Source organism: Populus alba, chromosome 1 (assembly GCF_005239225.2).
Source record: "Populus alba chromosome 1, ASM523922v2, whole genome shotgun sequence".
NCBI classification, from domain to species: Eukaryota; Viridiplantae; Streptophyta; class Magnoliopsida; order Malpighiales; family Salicaceae; genus Populus; species Populus alba.
Window position 1 is genome coordinate 54076407 of NC_133284.1, and position 23052 is coordinate 54099458.

Sequence of the window (23052 nt, forward strand, 5' to 3'; positions counted from 1 at the left end):
CATTCATCACTCGTGATCTGCCTAGAAAATTCAACTTGACAGTTCCGAATCGACTCAAAAAGTCACTTGAAATCAACTCGTATTCCTTTCCAAAATCAACCCAAAGCTAGCCCCACAATTCTTAGAATTCCAGTCGCTAACAGACTCAAAGAGACCATTTGATTTTCTGTGTTCCTACTGGTCCAGTGATGACTAATTTACTATCAACCATAAAAGAGTCAGGGAAGAAGAGAAGAAGAGACAAAAGTAAGAAGGATTTTATATTATTATCTGCATAATCAAGAACAACCTATTGGCTATATTTTATAGCCCACTAAACTTGGAAAGTTAAACAACATGCTCAAGGATATGAAAGTAAGCAATAAAGAAGTATCCTCCCACTACACTAGTTTCCAGCAACCATCAATAACCAGCAAAGACCATTCCTCATACACCCCTCGTATGTGTCCCTCTGCACGCACACACCTACGTGCCAGTCCCTCTACATGCATAATCATATCAATTTCCCCTCCTTAAGATTCCTTGTCCGCAAGGAAATGCAAGATAAGACTTATCTTCTACCGAGGCTCCCTTCCATTTAATTAGAACCTCATTTTTTAGAAGGTATCTGCCTTTTTGAATGACTTAACCATCAAGAACGGTCTCAGATTGAGGAAGAATGACAGCTTCATCAGTCACAGGAGGAAGCTGAGTCGAGATGGTAGTGACGGGTCAAACATGTTTCTCAACATGCTTACATGAAAGACGTTGTGAATTAAAGAAATCAAAGGCAAAGCCAACCGATAAGCCACTGGTCCAACTTTTTCAGTGATTTTATATGGATCAAAGTACCTGGGTGACAGCTTCAAAGAGCTGCGAAATGCCAACGACGTCTGTCACTAAGGTTGCAGTTTCAGGTATACAAAGTCGCCCACCTCAAAGATGACCTTACGATTTCGCTGATCCGCTTGACATTTCATCCGCTCCTGAGCTAACGAGAGATTCTTTCTCAACTCGCACAGGATGGCATCTCAATCACGCAGATATCCATCAAGAACTTGCACTTTCAAAGTTCCCAGAACATACATCAATAAACCTGGAGGTGGAACACCATACACTGCTTCAAAAGATGTCATTTTGGTAGATGAATGGACTGAGGTGTTATAGCTAAATTTTATCCAAGGAATCCAGTCAATCCATTTTCTTGGTTGGACCCTGCAAAACACCTCAAGTATTGCTCCAAGACTCGATTAATTACCTCTGTTTGAGGATGGTAACTGAAACTCAAGCACAACTTAGTCCCCTGAAGCTGAAACAGGATACGCCATAAAGAGCTAATAAATACTCGGTCCTTGTCACTAACTATGGAAGCTGGCATTCCATGAAGTCGGACTATGTTAATTTGAGACGAAAGCATGTGCAACTGTGGCAGCGGTATATGGATGTTTCATGTACTCCCTCCCCATCGTCCCTATCTTCTTCTTCAACCCCATCTTCATTGTTCTGCTAGTTTTCAATGAAAAGCCCACTATTCCTGGGTTGGACGGCCCAAACCAAAACTTCTGTATCGGGTATAGCCCAATTCCTTTAAAATAAAGCATGTTGGGCAGACATCGACCACACCCCTATTTTGGGCCAATACTGACCCAACTCTTTTGAGCTTACCTCGGCCTAATTTATTTTGGTCTGAATCTCAACCAACTAGGATGGGCTCAACCCACATAACTAGGTTGGGCCCATCCTAATAACTATATTTATTATATATTTATAATAATACATAATATTTTATCATATATAAAAATTAAAAAAAATCCAAAAAATGAGAAGAGAGTGAGATTAATTTTAATATTGATTTTAATTTGTCCATAGTATTTGTGTTGCCTTGCGTCCGACATCCAATATATGAGAAATATGAAAATTTTGAATTAGATAAAAGTAATGGTTAATAAATCTATTTGCAACAATAAATTCCTTTTAGGTAATAAGAACATATAAGCCCAATTCAGTGATGTATATTTACCGGTCGAGAAACTATTCATTGGAAAGAACCTTTCCCCAAGTTTGGAGCATTACAGTTTTAAAGAAAGAATAAGTGATATTGTTGTTGTTTTTTATAGGTAATAAATTGCAACGCCAAAAAAAAAAAAAAAGGTGAAAAAGTGATAATATCAAATCTGCAATTCCATCTGTCATTAATTATTCTGAGCCAAGAAAAAAAAAAGTACACATAACTGAGACATCAAAGTAACAAACGATGCAGTTTCATGTCCATTCTACAAATTATTTCTTACTAACAGTTACTATCAGGTAAGCCAACAACCTAAATATTTGCATCAATGAGAGTAGTTATTACCAGGTAAGCCAACGATTTAAATAGCATCAATGACAGCAACTCAAGATGAGAAGAGGTATTGATTATTCATGTATGGTTTAAGATTATGATAGCAGTTGCGGTCAATATTTTTTTATATAAAAAATACATAAAAATAATATTTTTTTAAAATTATTTTTGATATTATCACATCAAAAACGATATGAAAATATATATAAAAAAATAAATTTTAATAATTTTTTTTTTTAAAAAAACATGATTTACATTGTATTCTTAATCAGGCTCGAAGTAAAGAAACCTCAGAGATCAAAACCATGCCGCCCACTCACAACTTTTAGTCGCACTTTGTTTTGCAAGATCATCAGCCATATAGTTTGCATCGCATAGAATATGAAAGAAAGACGCAAAAACCTAAGTGTAAAGAAAGTCTAGATGCAAGGATATTGTTGTTGATGAAGCAACTAGTTAAAAACAAATCGTGGAAGGAATATGTGAGGTTATTCTCTTTATGTTTACTTAGAATTGCGTAGAATTAAAATTATAAAACTGTTGTAGGAAAAGAAATGAGCATCAACAAAAAGAAAAAAAGGAATTTACTAATTATCTGTTCCTTTACTTGGAATTATTTCTGAAATGAAAACATATTTATTCATGACAATTTATTTGTTTATTGCACTGACATATCTAGAAGTGCTTTTAATCAATGTTCTGGTTTTCCTGCTTGAGCTCCAATGATGGCATCGCTTAAGGAGGATTGAAATTTACAAGCACACCTCTTGCTAGATTGACAATAACACTTATCACACCAACATTTCTGTCCTACACAATCTGAATCTCTTTGGCAACGAAATGTAATCACTGGCCCTCTTGCTTCTCCCACATCTAAAACCTGACAATTACAAGTACACAAATAATTCTATTTTCTTAATTTTTAATGAAAAAGTAAACAATAATATATGTGTGTTTATTGTGTGATTATTTAGAATGAAATATATAATCATATGAGCAATGTTGTAACCCATTTTTGGGTCCCCACATAAAAAATAATAAAAATAAAAAAATTCAAAAAAAATATATTAAAAAAAAAAAACGCAAAACGGTGCCGTTTGGAAACGGCACCATCGTCTTCTTCCCCTGGACACGCAGAGAACAGGGGAGAAGAATCATTTTTTTTCTTCTCTTTTCGCCTAATTTCTTTCCCGGCTTTGGCGCAATAAGACGCCCACAATTCAGCCACTTGCATACTTTTAAAGGATAGTGGAGGGGCGGCCACTGTTGGCCGCCCCACCACGTCGGCCTCCCCTGTTTTCCTATAAATACAGGAGGGTGGCCGAGAGAAAAAAGAAAAAAAAGAAAAAAAAAAGAGAAGACCAAGAGAGGGGGAAGAAGAAGAGAAAGGGAGAGCAAAGAGAGGGAGAAGAGGGAGAAGAGAGGAGAGAAGGCAGAGAAGAGAAAGGAAGAAGCAGAGAAGAAAACAGAGGAGAGAGAGAAGGAAAACACAGAGCCACCGCCGGCCACCCCACTGTCAGCGCCGCTTCCTGTCGCCACCAGCAGCTCCGCCATCAACGACAGCCACCACAGGTCAGCCCTCAACCCCTTATCTCGTTTTACTGTTCATCTTCTTGCATGCAGAACGTGCACTGTGCACGTTCTGCAAGCCATGAATTAATTACCCGGTTACTGTGCATGGGCACAGTAACTGGCTAATTAAATTCACTGGTTACTGTGCACACAGTAACCCGGTTACTATGTGCACAGTAAACCAGCCCATTTGGGCCTGGGCTGGGACGTCAGCCAGCCCATGTAAAATGGGCCAGGTTTGGCCCAACCCATGCAATTGGGCCTAATCCGGCCCATTGTAAAAAAATAGAAAAAAAAATATTATTGTTTTTAAAAAAATATTTATGATGTTCCCACTGTTGATTTATGTTATTTTTATTAATATCGGGTAGTATTTTTATGTCGTAAAAATACAAATCTGGTATTAAACTACCCGGTTTTTCATCAAAACTTCCAAAAATACAAAAAAATTTAAAAAAAGGAGAAAAAATGTTTTTTGTGCATAACGGCCAAGTGTCTCAAGCTAAAAAAATCATATTGTATTTTTCATACACCAAAAAAAAAACAATGTTTTAGCATGCATTTTGGCTTTAATAACCAGTTTATTAAAGTCAAGAGAATATTGGCCCAAAATTTCAAAAAACAACAAAAAAAAATTTATTTTGTTTGTCTCTTAGTATTCGAGGTATGACATTATATGTAATGCATATTCTGGATATTAATTCTTTTTTTTCCGGACAATCGAACCTGGGGTATGACATTACATGTAATGCGTATTCCGAACAATTACAAACCACAACAAGACTTTAGATTTTATCAGACAAAACAATGCAGCTTACCTTAGGTAAGGCGTAGTTGGGGTGCTAATACCTTCCCTTTACGCAACCAGTCTCCGTACCCGATCTCTAAAGACCAGTTAAGGTTCCTAGTAACCAGAATACTAGGTGGCGACTCCCAGTCCATATTTTCACATATAGAGACAAGAATTCCTTGTCTCTCCTTATTTGCCAGGAATACATATTCCGATTATTTTTCCTTGAGGGTGGACGATCGCCGCGCCGCCGCACACGTGCGACAGAATGGCGACTCCACTGGGGATCTTGTGGACTAAGCTTTGTTTTTATCTAATTATTGTGTTTTTTTGTTGTGGTTTTCATGTTTATTGTTTAAATATGCATTTCCTTTATTTATTTCTCACGCGCTTTAATTTTTGTACATATTTGTTCATGCATTGTATAGAACTGCCTCATGTATAACATGCTTTATATTTGTCAAGCACACACAAGCTTCTAAGTTAAGTGGGGAATTAACGATCTGCCTTATGACTATTGGTCGGGTTCAGATGCGTGAAACACCCAACTCATATCTGAGTGCCTGCTTGGTAATGGTGGGCATACGTGTCTTAACTGTTCTTTGCAACGCCCCCATACTGCCTTTACGAAGGACGTCACTGGGCAGATATGAGACCCTTTTGAGACCAGGTAGAAAACCTATGCATGAATAGACGCTGTCTTTAGTTTGTATGCGTTATCTTTCTTTACAGAATATGTCATACAAAAAAAAAAAAAAAAAACCATGTCACCCTTGAAGGGCAAGTGCATCATATAAATTACATGTTCATACATTTAACATGCATACATGACAGATTGAAATATAGGTCCCCAAAAAGTCTACAACACCCGACTTCGAGCAAGAAACATGGAAGATGAAGAGCGTGCTCAACGTGAGGCCTATTTGCACGAAGAGTTGGAGTCTCTGAAAATAAGTGTGGCTCACCTCACTAGCTTACTCAAGCAAACACTAAGAAATACCTCTGATGAGGTCCTTCTAATCGACCGATCACCTTTGATCCGGCTCCTACTACAGTTCAGCCTGAGGAAAGAATGAGTGAACATGGTCAAGAACCTCAGCAAAATCCAACATTTGTGCAGTCAACGACACCTGCACCATCCCCAACAGTCGTGAAGGCATCTGCTAATGAGTCCACGAGGCTAAGTCATCTGATAGCATTGATCAAGCTAAGATAGAGGCGCTGGAAGCCAGACTTAAAAGCCATTGAAGGGATAGACTTATATGACCCGGTCCGGGCAGCAGAGATGTGTTTGGTCCCAAATGTGGTTATCCCAAAGAAATTTTCGTGTTCCTGAATTCATCAAATACAGTGGAACACAATGCCCCATGACCCATCTCAGGTCCTACTGCAATAAAATGGCTGAGGTAGTACATGATGAAAAACTACTAATGCACTTTTTCCAAGACAGTTTAAGTGGGGCAACTTTGAGTTGGTACATGAGATTTGGATAACACAAAAAATTCACAACTGGAAAAATCTTGTGGATGCTTTCGTCAAGCAATACAAATACAACATGGACATTGCACCCGACAGAACCAGTTGTCCAATATAGAGAAAAAGGATAAAGAAAGCATAAGGGAATATGCTCAAAGATGGCGAGAAATTAGCTGCTCAAGTACATCCCCCCCCACTTCTGGACAAAGAAGATGGTCTCTTTATTTGCCAACACACTTAAAGCACCATATTACGAACATATGATGGGTAGTTCAGCCAACAATTCACTGATGCTGTGATAGTGTGTGAACGTATAGAGCAAGGTGTCAAGAGTGGTAGAATTGCTGCACCAACCGAGAAAAAAGGCGTCGAAAGAAAAGAGGTTCACCATGTTGAAGATGGCTACAAGGGTAAAACAAATACATCCCAAAATTACCATACTCCATCCCAAATTGTCAACATAAAAAAAACCTGAACCCCAAAAAACTTTCAAGCCAAAAGCCAAATTGGAAAATTTCCAAAGGGTTCAAGAACAACTACCTCCACTACCGTTACCCTTGAATGAGATGTATCAAAAGCTATTGAGCATCGGGCAAATAGCTCCAGAACCTCTGACACCCTCTGCAGCCACCTTATCCTAATTGGTACAAGCCAGAACTCAATTGTGAATACCATTGCCGGGTATTACTGGGCATAGCATCTATACCATGCAACGCCTTCAAGAGAAAGCTTCTGCAATTATGAATCAAGGCTGGGTGGATAGAATTGGAAGATGCCCCCAATGTGAATACGAACCCGTTACCTAATCATGCTTGAAGCATATTAGGATGGAAAGTTTGGGGAATTGGAAAGCATCAATGGTCCAACATGATAGCTCAACTTTTGACCGTGGTGTTGTTCCGCATTGTCTTTGAGTCCTCTACGTAGAGCTTTTGAGAGGGAGGTAAGCCTATGAACAAATTCGCCAAAACAGAGGAATGAAGTCTGCCTTGTTATTGCCTTTTGTTAATGCTTTTGTTAATGAGCATCTCTTGTGAAATAAAGATCATGTGTTTTCTTGTGTTCACATCACACTCTTCTTTGTTGTTATTACATGTAAATAACATTTTGAGCGCAACTTTTGCTCATAACATTACAACATGAAGAACCCTTTTGTGTTCCTTTCTTCCAAACCCATACGTAAATCTCATATGTTGTCAAGGATATTTTTTGGGACATCCACAGTGAGTACAAAAAACAAAAATCATGTTGAGATTTGTCCAAAACAAATGCATTTTGAAATTCAGGTGATTCCTTAATAGGTACACATATATACCTAGAAAACTTGAAAGAAAAAAAGACAACAAAGATAAAACAACACTGATGAGGTGCCTCAAAAAGCTGAGTTTTATTTGACTGAATAAATCATTTGGCATACGCACATGAAAGCAAGACCTATCGATCCTCACTGCAGTGCATTTGAGATGAAGAAAGGCCATCTTTGATAAACCTTTCACAAGGCTAAAATATATCATTTGCAGTCCCATTTTGAGCCTAGTTAATGTTTTTTTGGAAATAACCTTGACTAGGATCACACCCCACACTGGGGGGCCAAAATAAAAGAGTTTGTTGTTTTCCAGACAAAGCAGTGAAGATGGGTGCTGAAATTGATCATGTAATGTTTCTTCTTTCATTATCATCCAAATGAAATAGTGAAGATAAATACTGTGATTGGTTAAAATATTTGAGCTTTCATTAAAAACCAACGAATATGATTGTGCTCAACGAAACAAAAAAAAACGAAGAAAACAAAGAGAACAGGCCCACGCCCGACACTGGGGGGCATGAAGACTATTTTGAAAAAAACAAATTCAAAAGACAAAAGGTCAGGAAACAAGCACAAGTGATCCCTAGTCGTGAAATCCCTTAAACACCTTTTGAGCCTGCAACATATCCATTTTCTTCGTAATCAATAGCCAAAGCCTACATTACATACCTGATAAAGCCCTTTCTGATCAAAGGCAAGCAATCTAGATTGGTAGGTAGTGCTTTACTCATGTGCAAGTCAAATCATTATTCATGCAAATAAAATAAATGCTTTGACTAATTTTGGTTCTCAATAACCCTCAAAATTTGAAATTTAAACCTTTTGTGACCAACCAGATGTCACTTCATCTTTAAAACCAAAGCAAAAAAGCTTTTCATCACTTCAAGAAACCTGTCCATAGGAATCACTTGAATTTTTGAGAAACAAGTTTATTTTGAACCAATATCAAAATCATTTTTGTTGATTGGAATAAACTTGGAAGTTTCAAAAAATTTGCATGAAAACATTTCATTGTACAAAAAAACCCTCAAACTTACTTTCACATATCCTCACCCCACACTAAACCCAAGTTGAACACTTGGGGGGCATGATCAAGCTGGGGGGCAATCAAAAACACATGGTAGGGCTGGCTCCATGATTCCTGTTCTAAGGAAAATGTCGGGAAAAATTGGTAACTCTTGAGATAAAGGGTGAAGGACAATGATGTATGATGACATCAAACCCTTCCCAGAGGTCAAGATCACAATATGTAACCCGAGTAAGCAGAAGTGGAAAAGCCATCAAAGTTTACTACCAACATTACAACTTTTGAGAGAAAAAAAGACACCATGAAGAAATGGGGGCCTATATTTCTCAGGTAAGTATACATGCATATCAATCATAATGCATTTGCTTTTCAACATTGACAATTAGTGTATCAACTTTTAGGTAGTGCGTTTTCTAACCTTACCTCTTGTTGAGTGCGCCTTTGAGCCCTCACCTCCATTTTGAGTGCGCCTTTGAGCCCTCATCCCTTCGGTAGTGCGTTTTATAACCCTACCTCCTTTTGAGTGCGCCTTTGAGCCCTCACCTCCATCTTGAGTACGCCTTTGAGCCCTCATCCCTTAGGTAGTGCGTTTTCTAACCCTACCTCCATCTTGAGTGCGCCTTTGAGCCCTCATCCTCTTTTTAAGTGCGCCTTTGAGCCCTCACCTTCCTTTTGAGTGCGCCTTTGAGCCCTCACCTCCATTTTGAGTGCGCCTTTGAGCCCTCATCCCTTTGGTAGTGCGTTTTCTAACCCTACCTTGCCAACATTTTTCTGGGTAGGTCGCCCATTACAACACGACCAATTCTCCATGTTTTTTTTATCTGGGTAGGTCACCCATTACAATGAGACCGCACTTCACATTCTTTTCTTTTTCTTTGGGTAGGTCACCCATCATAATGAGACCGTTTTTTTTCATTCTTTCCACCTGGGTAGGTCACCCATTACAATGAGACCGTTTTTTTTTTTTTACATTTCTTTTGTTTTGGTTAAATGAGGTTGCCAGATGGGATCTCATGTAGCGTTGGTTAAAGGGAATCTCCATATGAGATTTTAGGTTGACCAAGCTACACACACAGGATTTTGGTTCTGGTTAGAGGGGATTGCCGAAAGGAATCTCAGTCTATCCCAACCACACAGGATTTTGGTTCTGGTTAGAGGGGATTGCCGAAAGCAATTCTCAGTCTATCCCAACCCACACACAGGATTTTGGTTCTGGTTAGAGGGGATTGCCGAAAGGAATCTCAGTCTATCCCAACCACACAGCGATTTTGGTTCTGGATTAGAGGGATTGCCGAAAGCAATCTCAGTCTATCCCAACCACACACAGGATTTTGGTTTCTGGTTAGAGGGGATTGCCGAAAGGAATCTCAGTCTATCCCAACCACACAGATTTTGGTTCTGGTTAGAGGGGATTGCCGAAAGCAATCTCAGTCTATCCCAACCACACAAAGGATTTTTGGTTCTGGTTAGAGGGGATTGCCGAAAGGAAATCTCAGTCTATCCCAACCACACACAGGATTTTGGTTCTGGTTAGAGGGATTGCCGAAAGCAATCTCAGTCTATCCCAACCACACACAGAATTTTGGTTCTGTTAGAGGGGATTGCCGAAAGAATCTCAGTCTATCCCAACCACACAGAATTTTGGTTCTGGTTAGAGGGGATTGCCGAAAGGAATCTCAGTCTATCCCAACCACACACAGTTTTTTGGTTCTGGTTAGAGGGGATTGTCGACAGGAATCAGTCTATCCCCAACCACACACAGGATTTTGGTTCTGGTTAGAGGGGAATGCCGAAAGGAATCTCAGTCTATCCCAACCACAATTCTGGTTAGAGGGATTGCCGAAAAGCAATCTCTCTATCCCAGGATTTTGGTTCTGGTTAGAGGGGATTGCCGAAAGGAATCTCAGTCTATCCCAACCACAACAGGTTTTTGTTCTGGTTAGATTGCCGAAAGCAATCTCAGTCTATCCCAACCGCACACAGGATTTTGGTTCTGGTTAAGGGGATTGCCGAAAGGAATCTCAGTCTATTCCCAACCACACAGGATTTTGGTTCTGGTTAGAGGGGATTGCCGAAAGCAATCTCAGTCTATCCCAACCACACACAGATTTGGTTCTGGTTGAGAGGGATGCGAAAGGAATCTCAGTCTATCCCAACCACACAAGATTTTGGTTCTGGTTAGAGGGGATTGCCCAAAAGCAATCTCAGTCTAATCCCCAACCACACAAGATTTTGGTTCTGGTTAGAGGGGATTGCCGAAAGCAATCTCAGTCTATCCCAACCACACAAAGGATTTTGGTTCTGGTTAGAGGGGATTGCCGAAAGGAATCTCAGTCTATCCCAACCACACACAGGATTTTGGTTCTGGTTAGAGGGGATTGCCGAAAGCAATCTCAGTCTATCCCAACCACACACAGAATTTTGGTTCTGGTTAGAGGGGATTGCCGAAAGGAATCTCAGTCTATTCCCAACCACACAGAATTTTGGTTCTGGTTAGAGGGGATTGCCGAAAGGAATCTCAGTCTATCCCAACCACACACAGGATTTTGGTTCTGGTTAGAGGGGATTGCCGAAAGAAATCTCAGTCTATCCCAACCACACACAGGATTTTGGTTCTGGTTAGAGGGGATTGCCGAAAGGGATCTCAGTCTATCCCAACCACACACAGTTTTTTTGGTTCTGGTTAGAGGAGATTGCCGACAGGAATCTCAGTCTATCCCAACCACACACAGGATTTTGGTTCTGGTTAGAGGGGATTGCCGAAAGGAATCTCAGTATATCCCAACCACACAGGATTTTGGTTCTGGTTAGAGGGGATTGCCGAAAGGGATCTCAGTCTATCCCAACCACACATAGTTTTTTTGGTTCTGGTTAGGGGATTGCCGAAAGGAATCTCAGTCTATCCCAACCACACACAGGATTTTGGTTCTGGTTAGAGGGGATTGCCGAAAGGAATCTCAGTCTATCCTAACCACACACACATAATATTTTAGGTTCTGGTTAAAGGGGATTGGCGAAAGGAATCTCAGTTTAGCCCAACCACACACAGGACTTTGGGTCCGGTTGAAGTTTTAGGTCAATCAATTTTTGAGACGACCCGTTTTGGAAACCCAATTTTGTTTTATCTTTACAACGCTTACTATGCACAAATCTTTGCTCCGTAAGCATTGTAAAGAGGGGGGCAACTGTTGTAACCCATTTTGGGTCCCCACATAAAAAATAATAAAAAATAAAAAATTCAAAAAAAATATATTAAAAAAAAAACGCAAAACGGTGCCGTTTGGAAACGGCACCATCGTCTTCTTCCCCTGGACACGCAGAGAAACAGGGGGGAGAAGAATCATTTTTTTTCTTCTCTTTTTCGCCTAATTTCTTTCCCGGCTTTGGCGCAATAAGACGCCCACAATTCAGCCACTTGCATACTTTTAAAGGATAGTGGAGGGGCGGCCACTGTTGGCCGCCCCACCACGTCGGCCTCCCCTGTTTTCCTATAAATACAGGAGGGTGGCCGAGAGAAAAAAAAAAAGAAAAAAAAAAAGAGAAGACCAAGAGAGGGGAAGAGAAGAGAAGGGAGAGCAAAGAGAGGGAGAAGAGGGAGAAGAGAGGAGAGAAGGCAGAGAAGAGAAAGGAAGAAGCAGAGAAGAAAACAGAGGAGAGAGAGAAGGAAAACGCAGAGCCACCGCCGGCCACCCCACTGTCAGCGCCGCTTCCTGTCGCCACCAGCAGCTCCCGCCATCAACGACAGCCACCACAGGTCAGCCCTCAAACCCCTTATCTCGTTTTACTGTTCATCTTCTTGCATGCAGAACGTGCACTGTGCACGTTCTGCAAGCCATGAATTAATTACCCGGTTACTGTGCATGGGCACAGTAACTGGCTAATTAATTCACTGGTTACTGTGCACACAGTAACCCGGTTACTATGTGCACAGTAACCAGCCCATTTGGGCCTGGGCTGGGACGTCAGCCAGCCCATGTAAATGGGCCAGGTTTGGCCCAACCCATGCAATTGGGCCTGATCCGGCCCATTGTAAAAAAAATAGAAAAAAAATATTATTGTTTTAAAAAAAATATTTATGATGTTCCCACTGTTGATTTATGTTATTTTTATTAATATCGGGTAGTATTTTTATGTCGTAAAAATACAAATCTGGTATTAAACTACCCGGTTTTCATCAAAAACTTCCAAAAATACAAAAAAAATTTAAAAAAAAGGAGAAAAAAATGTTTTTGTGCATACGGCCAAGTGTCTCAAAGCTAAAAAATCATATTGTATTTTTCATACACCAAAAAAAAACAATGTTTTAGCATGCATTTTGGCTTTAATAACCAGTTTATTAAAGTCAAGAGAATATTGGCCAAAATTTCAAAAACAACAAAAAAAATTTATTTTGTTTGTCTCTTAGTATTCGAGGTATGACATTATATGTAATGCATATTCTGGATATTAATTCTTTTTTTCCGGACAATCGAACCTGGGGTATGACATTACATGTAATGCGTATTCCGAACAATTACAAACCACAACAAGACTTTAGATTTTATCAGACAAAACAATGCAGCTTACCTTAGGTAAGGCGTAGTTGGGGTGCTAATACCTTCCCTTTACGCAACCAGTCTCCGTACCCGATCTCTAAAGACCAGTTAAGGTTCCTAGTAACCAGAATACTAGGTGGCGACTCCCAGTCCATATTTTCACATATAGAGACAAGAATTCCTTGTCTCTCTTTATTTGCCAGGAATACATATTCTGATTATTTTTCCTTGAGGGTGGACGATCGCCGCGCCGCCGCACACGTGCGACAAGCAAGAAAGAGAGACTAACAAGAAGCGATGATTATGAGTACAACGACCAAGAAAGTTAGCTTGAATGAAGTCTTCTCCATCTCTCTTTCTTTGCTATGAAAATATCTTAGAAATATGTAAATGCCAATTACTTGTTTTTTTTTTTTTTTTTATGCAATGAATAATGATAGGCTCTTTCATTGTAATTAATGTTATATAGGCAAGGCCGCGAGGTTATAGGGCTAATAATGGAAAGGTGTATCTTAGTGAATTACATACCTTTTTTTCTATATCATATTATCTATAAATTTTAATAACGTAAAATCATACAAGGTAAATATTAAGAAGGGAAAAGAGACACCTACCTATTTATACATGGATTTATATTGCATTCTAAATAGTTACATGTTTGGACAAAACTTGCCAATAAGATAAGATTTCAAGTTTGAATCATATCCAAACCAATATGGATCAGATCCAATATTTGGGTTATTGTTGATGCATGAATTGTTCAGATTATGTAAATTCACCATTTTAATGTGTTTCTTAATTTTATACATTGTTTATATATATATATATATATATATATATATATATATATATATATATTCTTGAATTAATTAAGAATATTTTTAAATATTATTTCATGAATTTCATTTGATTTTTATTTTGTTCTTGAATAAGATAATATAAATCATTTTTTATATATATAATATTAATAAGTGTTCTTTTTATATAACCTATTATAAAAAAAATTATTTTCAAATTTTTAATAAGTTGATTTAACATGAACACTAATTTGTTATCACTAGTTCATTTGTCCACGCCCCATAGCGGGCTAAACCATGATTTTAAAAACATAAAAAAAAGAAGTTATTAAGAGCTAGGATTTTTTTCATCAAGTGATAAATCTTGTGTTAAAAAAAAACATGTGGATAGCTTATCAGTCATTACCTTAACAAAGAATCTCGTGTTTCATGATAAAAATAAGCTTACTGACACAATATTTTGTTACGTACGAGATTGCATTACAAACTAGTCAAAGTCAACTATGTGAAGACCCAAGATCAAGTTGCAGATATTTTCACTAAGCCACTTAAACATGATGTTTTTGTCAAAATGAGAGATATGCTAAGAGTTATAGGAAATCAATTTTAAGGGGGATGTTAAAAATAAAAAAGATTTTTTTTTTAGAAAAACAGAGGAACCGGTCAACCAATCAAATTAAATAAACCAGTTTACTAGTTGAGAATCGGATGACCGATTAAGTTGGTAGAATTACTTTTCCTATTCAAAATAGGATTTCCTTTGCTTAGTATAATTCCTTGATTATCTAAGACTTTAGACCTATAAATAAGCTTGTAATCAGAAGCATAAAACATAAGTATAATAGAAATAAAATGTGTATATAAAAGAAAACACTTAATGAAACACTCTTTCCTCTTAAATTTTCTTCTTATTCTTTAGCTTTGTTGTTTTGTATTATTTTTCATAAGCTTCTACTACACTAATTTTTCTTCTAACATTGTGGTGGTGTATGCAGGTAGGGATTTGTTGTTGTGAAACTACTATGAATGGATGGAGTAGGGAGGTTGTGTTGTTGAGTTTGTTTGCTTTTGCATGGGGTTGTGGGGAAATGGCCATCTTTGATGTCGTTAGGATAAGAAAGGGGGAGGTTATTAATGGAAAGGTGTGCTAGTCATGGTGGAAGATTTTGTGGGAGAGCTTCGTGGTAGAGGAGGGAAGAAACACCAGTAGTGGTGTCAAGCCTACTGTTGTTGGTGTTTCGTTGTTGCAACAAAGAGCTGCTGCCAACCAGGTGTTTGGTGGTTGATGCATTGGGTGATGGTGGTTAGTACAACGAGTTGTGAGGGAGATAAGATCATAAGGGATAGGTGAGAGCTGACAAGTTTTCTTTTCTACCCTTATTAGTTCATTTCATTTTTCTTTTGTGATGGATGCAATTTTGAGAAAGAAGGTGATGAGAGAGGGGTGGTTGGTGCATTGTCTCCTTTTCTTTCTTTCTCGAGGGAGAGACAATGAAGGAGAAAGAGATTAGAGTGAGTGGTGTTAGTTTTTGAAAATGGTTACTAAGTATCGCACGTGTGCGGCGTTGCGATGAATTGTCCACTCTTATGTATTTATCTATCTGGCAAAAATGGGTAGAAAATGAATTCTTGTCTTTTATTAGTAGAAAGTGGAAATGAGAGTCGCACCTAGTATTTTGGTCACTAGGAACCCCAATTAGTCTTAAACATCGGGTACAGAAACTGGTTGCTTAAAGAGAAGATATTAGCACCATAAATACATCATACCAAAGGTAAACTGCATTGTTTGATTGTCTGATAAAAAGCAAAGGTATTATTTTCTTCTTCTTCTAGTTGGTGGTATGTCTAAGGTTCAAAAAAAGTTCTCCTCGGTAAGGAGGTCCTTATCTTCTAAGGTGAAACTTAATCATTCTGATGTCGACCAAAGAAACTAATTTTAATATTAGAAGTATGTCTTACGTGTAAGTTTGTAATCCCAGATATTAAAAGAAAACAAAATATTCTTTCGTTCCTCTTGTGTTAGTTTTTGCAGTTCTCTCCTCTCTGTTTTTCTCTATTATCTCCTCTCTGTCTCTTCCTTTTTTTTTTTTTTTTTCTTTCTGTTTTCTTTTTACCTCTAAAACTCCCTAAAAGTGGTGTGTCAATCCCCCCATCTTCCCTATTTTTCACCTTTCCTGTAATCTTTTCTTTCTCTGGTCATGTTCTTCTCTCTATTATGTCTCTCTCTGTTTTGTTTTGTTTTTTTTTTTTTTCATCTTTCTCCCTTGTTTCTTCCCTTCAATCTCTCTCGTTCCTCTTAAAATTCTTTTTTTTTTTTCCTATTTTTTCTCCCCCGTTGTTTATAATGGTGAAAGGGGGGAGAGACAACTACTATCCTTGTCCAATCATGGCACAGGGGTAGAGAGGTCGGGGGGTTGCTGGGCAACCGCCTCAGGGCTTGTCCCTTTTTTTTTTTTTTTTTTTTGTCCTGGCAAGTCAAGGTTTTTGGGTTTTTGGGAGAGGGAGGGAGAGGAGCAGCGTTGTAGAGGAAAAAAAATTTTCTTCCCCAACCTTTGCACGTCAAGGAAGAAGAAGATATGCAGTACCTTTCAAAACGATATTGTTTTGGTTTTTTTTTTTTTTTTTAACAGTGGATGAAACGACACAATTTTACCAAAAACACGTCGTTTCATTTAAAAGGAAATGACGCCAAGACTTTGTCAATTTCCAAATCAAGTCTTAAGTTGTAATTTTTATTTTAATAATCAATTCAATTACGTCATTTCCAAAATCGGATGTCAACCCTAAATTTGGTCGCCTCATTTAATTTGATCCTTAGTCTTTGATTTATGTAATTTGACCCTTAATTAATCCATAAACTTTTAATTTCTTCAATTTAGCCCCTGATTCGGTCAATTCCAACCCTTCTATTTACGTGTATTTTTCTAGTTTGATCCTTAGTTTTAGATTTCTTTTTAAGTTCCTAATTGGCCATCAAACTTTAATATTTATGCAATTAAAGCCCCCTAATTTGACCAAATCAACTCTAAAAAATTATAATTTGACCCCAGAACTTCAATTGTTTTCCAATTAAAGCTCAAATTGACTTCTAAATCAATTTTTCTTGCAATCAAATCCTTCATAAATTCAATTAAATCTTTAATAAATTTAATTGAGTTAATAAACCTTTGATTTTGGACATTTCTTCATCAAATTGAATTTTCTTTGTCAACAGTGCTCTCATTAGTCAACAATATACTGTTAAATTTTAATCTTTGTATTTTTAAAACCTCCTTAACCAATTTTTTAGTTCCATTTTCGAGTGCTCTGGTATCCTCTTTTCACTGACATTATTTTTTTGTTTTCTTCTGAATATATATTTTTATTTTCTTTTTTTTTTGTAGGGCAAAATGAGTAACAACAAAAGTGATGGGAGAGGGCTGGTTGGTGCACAATCTCTCTTTTTTTTTTTCTTTCTCGAGGGAGAGACAATGAAGGTGAAAAAGAGTAGAGTGAGTGTTAGTTTTTGAAATAGTTACTAAGTTTGTGTCTTTAGGATGGAAATTAGATTTTTTTTTTATTTATTTTACTTTTTATTATGGTGGCCTCTCTCTCTCTCTCTCTCTCTCTCTCTTGTGTTTTCAACTCACTTTCCATGGCAATGGTGGCTAGGCTTTCTTCGGTCCCCTCTTCTCTTACAAGATTCCTCTTGTCAATTATAAATATATGTCATAATGTTTTGTCATATATTTTTTAATTGCTTTATTTTGGTCCTTTTTTTCTTGCTTTTCACTTTGGTCCCTTTATCCATTTTACTCTTTATTTTTTTTTTCAAAGTGCAACATCAATGTCAATTTGATCAAGAAATTAATCGATAATTATGAAATGAACGAGTTAATAGCTAAAATGCACTACCAGAAATTCGCTTAATACGAACGGAATCCCCGACAGAATATTTCTGTCGGTATTTTTCGGTCGAAATTACCGACGAAAACTTTTTGTCCGTCATTCGGTCAATTTTACCGACGGTTGTATTCCGTCGGTAATTACCGACCGAATTACGGACGTTAAGTTCAGAATTAATGAAAAAAGGGCGGGTAGCTGACGTGGAGGTTTTGGCGGGTGATTTTTCCGACGAATCCATTTTGGCCACATAACAGCCAGCCTCCTCCTCCTCCTCCTTTATATTAATTTTTAATAAACATTATTTACATTTAAAATTTCATTTAATGTTTTTTTGAAACATTTTCATTTTGTAATGAATACTATTTATCTTTTATTTTTTTTTTTTATGCTTAATATAAATTTTATTTGCATAATTGGTTTTTATTACCATTAATTTATATCATTTTATATTATGTATTCTAAATAATTATATAAAAAAACAATTACAAAGGTATTTTACCGACGGAATAAATTCCATCGGCATTAGACAGGTCGGTGTTTTCATGACTCACCAACAGATTTACCGACGAAATTATTCCGTTGGTATTATAACTTACCAACGAATTGACAGACGGTATATTCTGTCGATATTTCAACAATTCACCGATGAAAAGTAACCGTCGGTGACTTGTGATATCACCGACGAAATAAAAAATCCGTCGGTATTTTTGAAGCAGGAAACTTTTTTTTTTTGGCGCGGAAATTCTATCTGTAAAACGGTCGGTAAATGGTTTTTTTGTTTTTTCGATCGATATAGAGATGAAATGTGGAATCACTGATGAAAGGTTAGCCAACGGACATATTCCATCGGTAATGTAGTCAGTAAATAATTTACCGACATACTATCAATCACACACCGACGGAATATTGCCGTCGGTAAAACTGTGAATTCTTGTGGTGATGCGTCAAAAACTTATTTTAGAATTTTGATTTTTTATAGAGATGTTGGAAATATGAAAATGATATTTTGAAAAAAAATAATAAAAAATCAGGTTATGAAGATGATTCAATATAGGTGAAAATTGATATTACATGAAAAGTTAGCGGGGGTTAGTTATATAAGCCAAACTTTAATGGTGAAATTGAGATTCCTCTTGTGAGAGAAAAAAAATAAATTATTTATAGAGACCTCACCTAATAATTTTAGTTCTTAAATTGAGATAATTATTAAGTTGAAATATGTTTTTGATAAGATAAGATATGAGATTTAATGAACAAACAATCATTTCTCACATATAAATTATATATTGGCACCTTAGCCGATAATAACTAATCAATGATAGGGAAGAATCCAATCTAATGACAAATATAAGTAAATTAATCCATCATTTATGGTAAGAAGCAAGCCCACCTTTAATGGGAAAATCTAAGATACACCTTCCCATTATAAGTAGCATAGCCTCACCTATATAATATTATAATGGGAGAGCTTATCACAATTCATTTCTAAAAAAAAGTAATTGGCTTTTACATATATCACTAAAGCGTTTTCGTTACAAAGAAAAAGAGATGGAGAAGTCTTCATCCAAGTTAGCTTGCTTAGTTATACTATTAATCGTTGCTTCTTGTTAGTCTCTCTCTCTCTCTCTCTCTCTCTATATATATATATATAATATATATATTTCATTCTAATAAGCATGCAAACAATGTTGTCAGGTTCGCATGTAGGAGAAGCAAGAGGCCCCGTGATTACATTTCGTTGCAGTACAGATGCAGACTGTGTAGGGGAGAATGCTGGTGTGATACTTGTTATTGTCAATCCAGCAAGAGGTGTTGCTTGTAAAATCCCATCCATCTTAAGTGATGCTGTCATTGGAGCTCAAGTAGAAAAACTAGTACATTGATTAAAAGAACCTATAGATATGTTGATGCAAAAGGCAAATAAATTTTAATGAATAACTATATTTTCATTTCAGAAAAAATCATCTCGTTGTTAATAAAATTGTTATTTTCTTTTAATATATATATATATATATATATATATATATATATATATATAAATGAATCTCACTCTCTTTTAATGTTATAATTATTTTTTATTTAATGAATTAAGAGATCTTATATTCAATATTATAAATTTACATTGAATAAAAAAAACTTAAATATTACAATCTGCCATTAAATAAATAAATAAACCTAGCCTTCCTATTCCACCCATCTTCTTCCCCTTTGTTTTTCTTTCTTGAATCGTTCTTGTTCATGATTTGATAGATCTTAATGAGGAATTGTATATAATGCATATATAATATGCTAGCTAAAGTGTGTAGGAGAGACAACCATGGTTGGTGGTGGTGATAATTTTTTTCTCACATTTTTTTTAACTTATTTTTGTATTGTTAAATTTAAATAAAATCAATTAAAAAAATCTTTCATTTATCATATTTTTTATTGAAAAATTCTTTCTTTCATTTTTTTTTTTTAATTTTGATTTGTTATTAAGGCATTGAATTAGGCTTGTTAGCCATAACTCATTTTTAATGGAATATTTAGGATTACATTGATGCAGTCCAAATCAACTCCAGATATTACAAAATTAGCTGTTCATGACCATATCTATCAAAACTTTTTTCACACTCGTGTATGTCAAGCAATCAACGTGTGTGCACACAAACCTCGTTCGTAAAGTACATACTTTAATGAGAAAAACTAAGCAAATCAAAGTATTCACAGTAAGTAGATTAGCCCAGTTGGGTTTAAGATTAACCTTCACAGAAATGTAGAATCAGACCAACAAAAAAATCTGGCAAACAATGGAGGCGGCGGCGCGTACTGGTGCACTGCATGCGCGGCTGCTGGACCAGCAGGAACACAGAAAATCAAATGGTCTCTTTGAGTCTGTTAGCGACTGGCCGGAATTCTAAGAATTGTGGGGCTAGCTTTGGGTTGATTTTGGAAAGGAATACGAGTTGATTTCAAGTGACTTTTTGAGTCGATTCGGAACTGTCAAGTTGAATTTTCTAGGCAGATCACGAGTGATGAATGGATATTATATCAAATATCTATTTGATTAAAAAACTTTACATTTAGAGATGGAGTTTATATTATTTTCAATGATAATATTATTAATGCTTTTCTATACAAAATTTATTACAAGAAAAGGCAACTCCATTACAAAGCTTGAATTTATATTATAATCTGGCAACTCCATATATTATTCCCATGCACCGGAAGGGTTCACGTGTGATCAAGCGACTTATAATCAAGACAAACAGTACTGATCAAACTAGACACCTTACTTCCAGTTGATGTAGCCAACACTATGATCATTAAACAGTTGTGTAAACAAATTCTTTAACATAGTCATACAAAGCCTTGGCTTTTGCAGGATCAAAAATCTCCACACCATGGAAGCCATCCTCATCAAACCTAGCAACCACGTCCACTCCACGCGACTCTAACATCTTCACCAATTCCTTTTGCTTGTCAACAAGTGGATCCCCACCGTATCCTCTAAAGAAACACCTTGGCAGCCGTTCGATCTTGTTCTTTTCAAGAAACCCGCCAACAATGGGATTGCAATACTCATGATCACGATCGGTATCTTCAGGCAAAGACAGAGCCCACATCTTATCACTAGTAGCCAATGTTTTGAGGGGGATTTAGGGGGCGAAATAAACGAAGAAATGTTTTGTTGTTGGGGTTTAGAGAGATGTCTTTCGAGAGCGAAAGTTCTTTGGAACCTGGAGTTATATGTTCTGTAGGTGGTACGTCAGGAAATGGGCTGTTTCTAGTGAGTGAGCCATCTGGATTCTCCACAAAATCGCAGAGATCTGTTAACTTGACAGAGGAAGCTAACATGGTGGAGACAAGGTAGTAAATTCTAAGGGAGATGAAGAACAATATGCAAGAGGAGGAATTAATAGAAGGAAGGGAAGTGAATAGATTGGTAGTCAATGTTTAAATATTTATGGAACCATGGAGCAGCCACCTTTGTTGAAGATGCTGGTGTCAAACTTGTATTGATATCTTAAAATTATCTGTTGATAAACTCAAATTTAACTGGTATAAAAACCTCCTATGAAACCCAAAATCTCTCCCATAAAAATATAGGCATACCATCCAGCAGCCTAGATGCTAGGCGTGCACTTCAGTACCCTGGCTGCTGTGTAGTAATTCAGTACCCCTACACTTTTTGGGCTCAAGCTCTGTGTCTGCAAGTGGATTTGCTTCCAAAAAAATCCACTTGGAGATATAATCCAATATTTTAAGCCTTGGAGGCTGGAAGTTTTGTCTATAAAATAATGGATTTTTTTTAGTATTTACGTTCATGCAAAGTCTCATCTCTTCTTACTAAAATAATAGGTGAATGATATTGTCATTTTCTAATTGATAATAACACTCCATTCATTAGAAGTTTAAACGATTTCTCTTCCTTTACCTTTGGTTAACAAGGGGAAAAGATTGGTGCTGCAATTCATCTAAAAAAATCAAATTAATGATTAAAGAAGAAGATGAAAAAACAAATTTTCTATTTTTAACATCAAGATGGATGAGTGTGAAACACCACTCTCCAATTTAAGGGCCTAGAGGCCCTAGACTCATCCATTCTGGTCTTAGTATTAGGCTAAACAAGAACTCATTGTCTAAACAAATAGGTTTGAGGCCATAGTTTTTCATTCAATGGGTCCAGGGGATAATTAAATTAATTTTTTTATTCAATCATTATTTCCATATGAAATTACTAAATAACATGCAAAACTATTCGCCCACACACATATATATATACTAACTCGTTTAGTAAATATTATAGATTATTATTAAAGAGATACCATTTTTACTTTTTCTCTTTAAATCCTCTTAACAACCATATTATTATTTTTTAAAAAATAAAAATATTATTCATGACAATTTATTTGCTTATGGCACCGGCATAAATAGAGGTCCTTTTAATTAATGTCCCCGTTTTTCTACTTGAGCTCCGATGATGGCATCACTTAAGGAGGATTGAAACTTACAAGCACACTTATGGTTCTGACAAAAACAAGTATTACACAAACATTTCTTGCCAATTGGCGTAGTAATAAGTTTGTGGATGTAATTGAACTTTAGATTAGGTTAATTAATGCACTCAAAAGCTTAATTGGAGTAGTATCAAAGTTTAGAAGTTAATTTGAGTTACAATTGCAAGGAATAAAGGTCCAATGACCAAAATAAACAAGAATTAAGGTTTTAAGGTCTTAATTGACTTTATTGGGGTGAAATTTAAGGAGTTATAAGTTTGAAGAGTCAATTGAGGACTAAATTAAAGAAATCCAAAACTAAAAATCATTTTGTAAATATCAAGAAAATCCAAGAGTCTAATTGC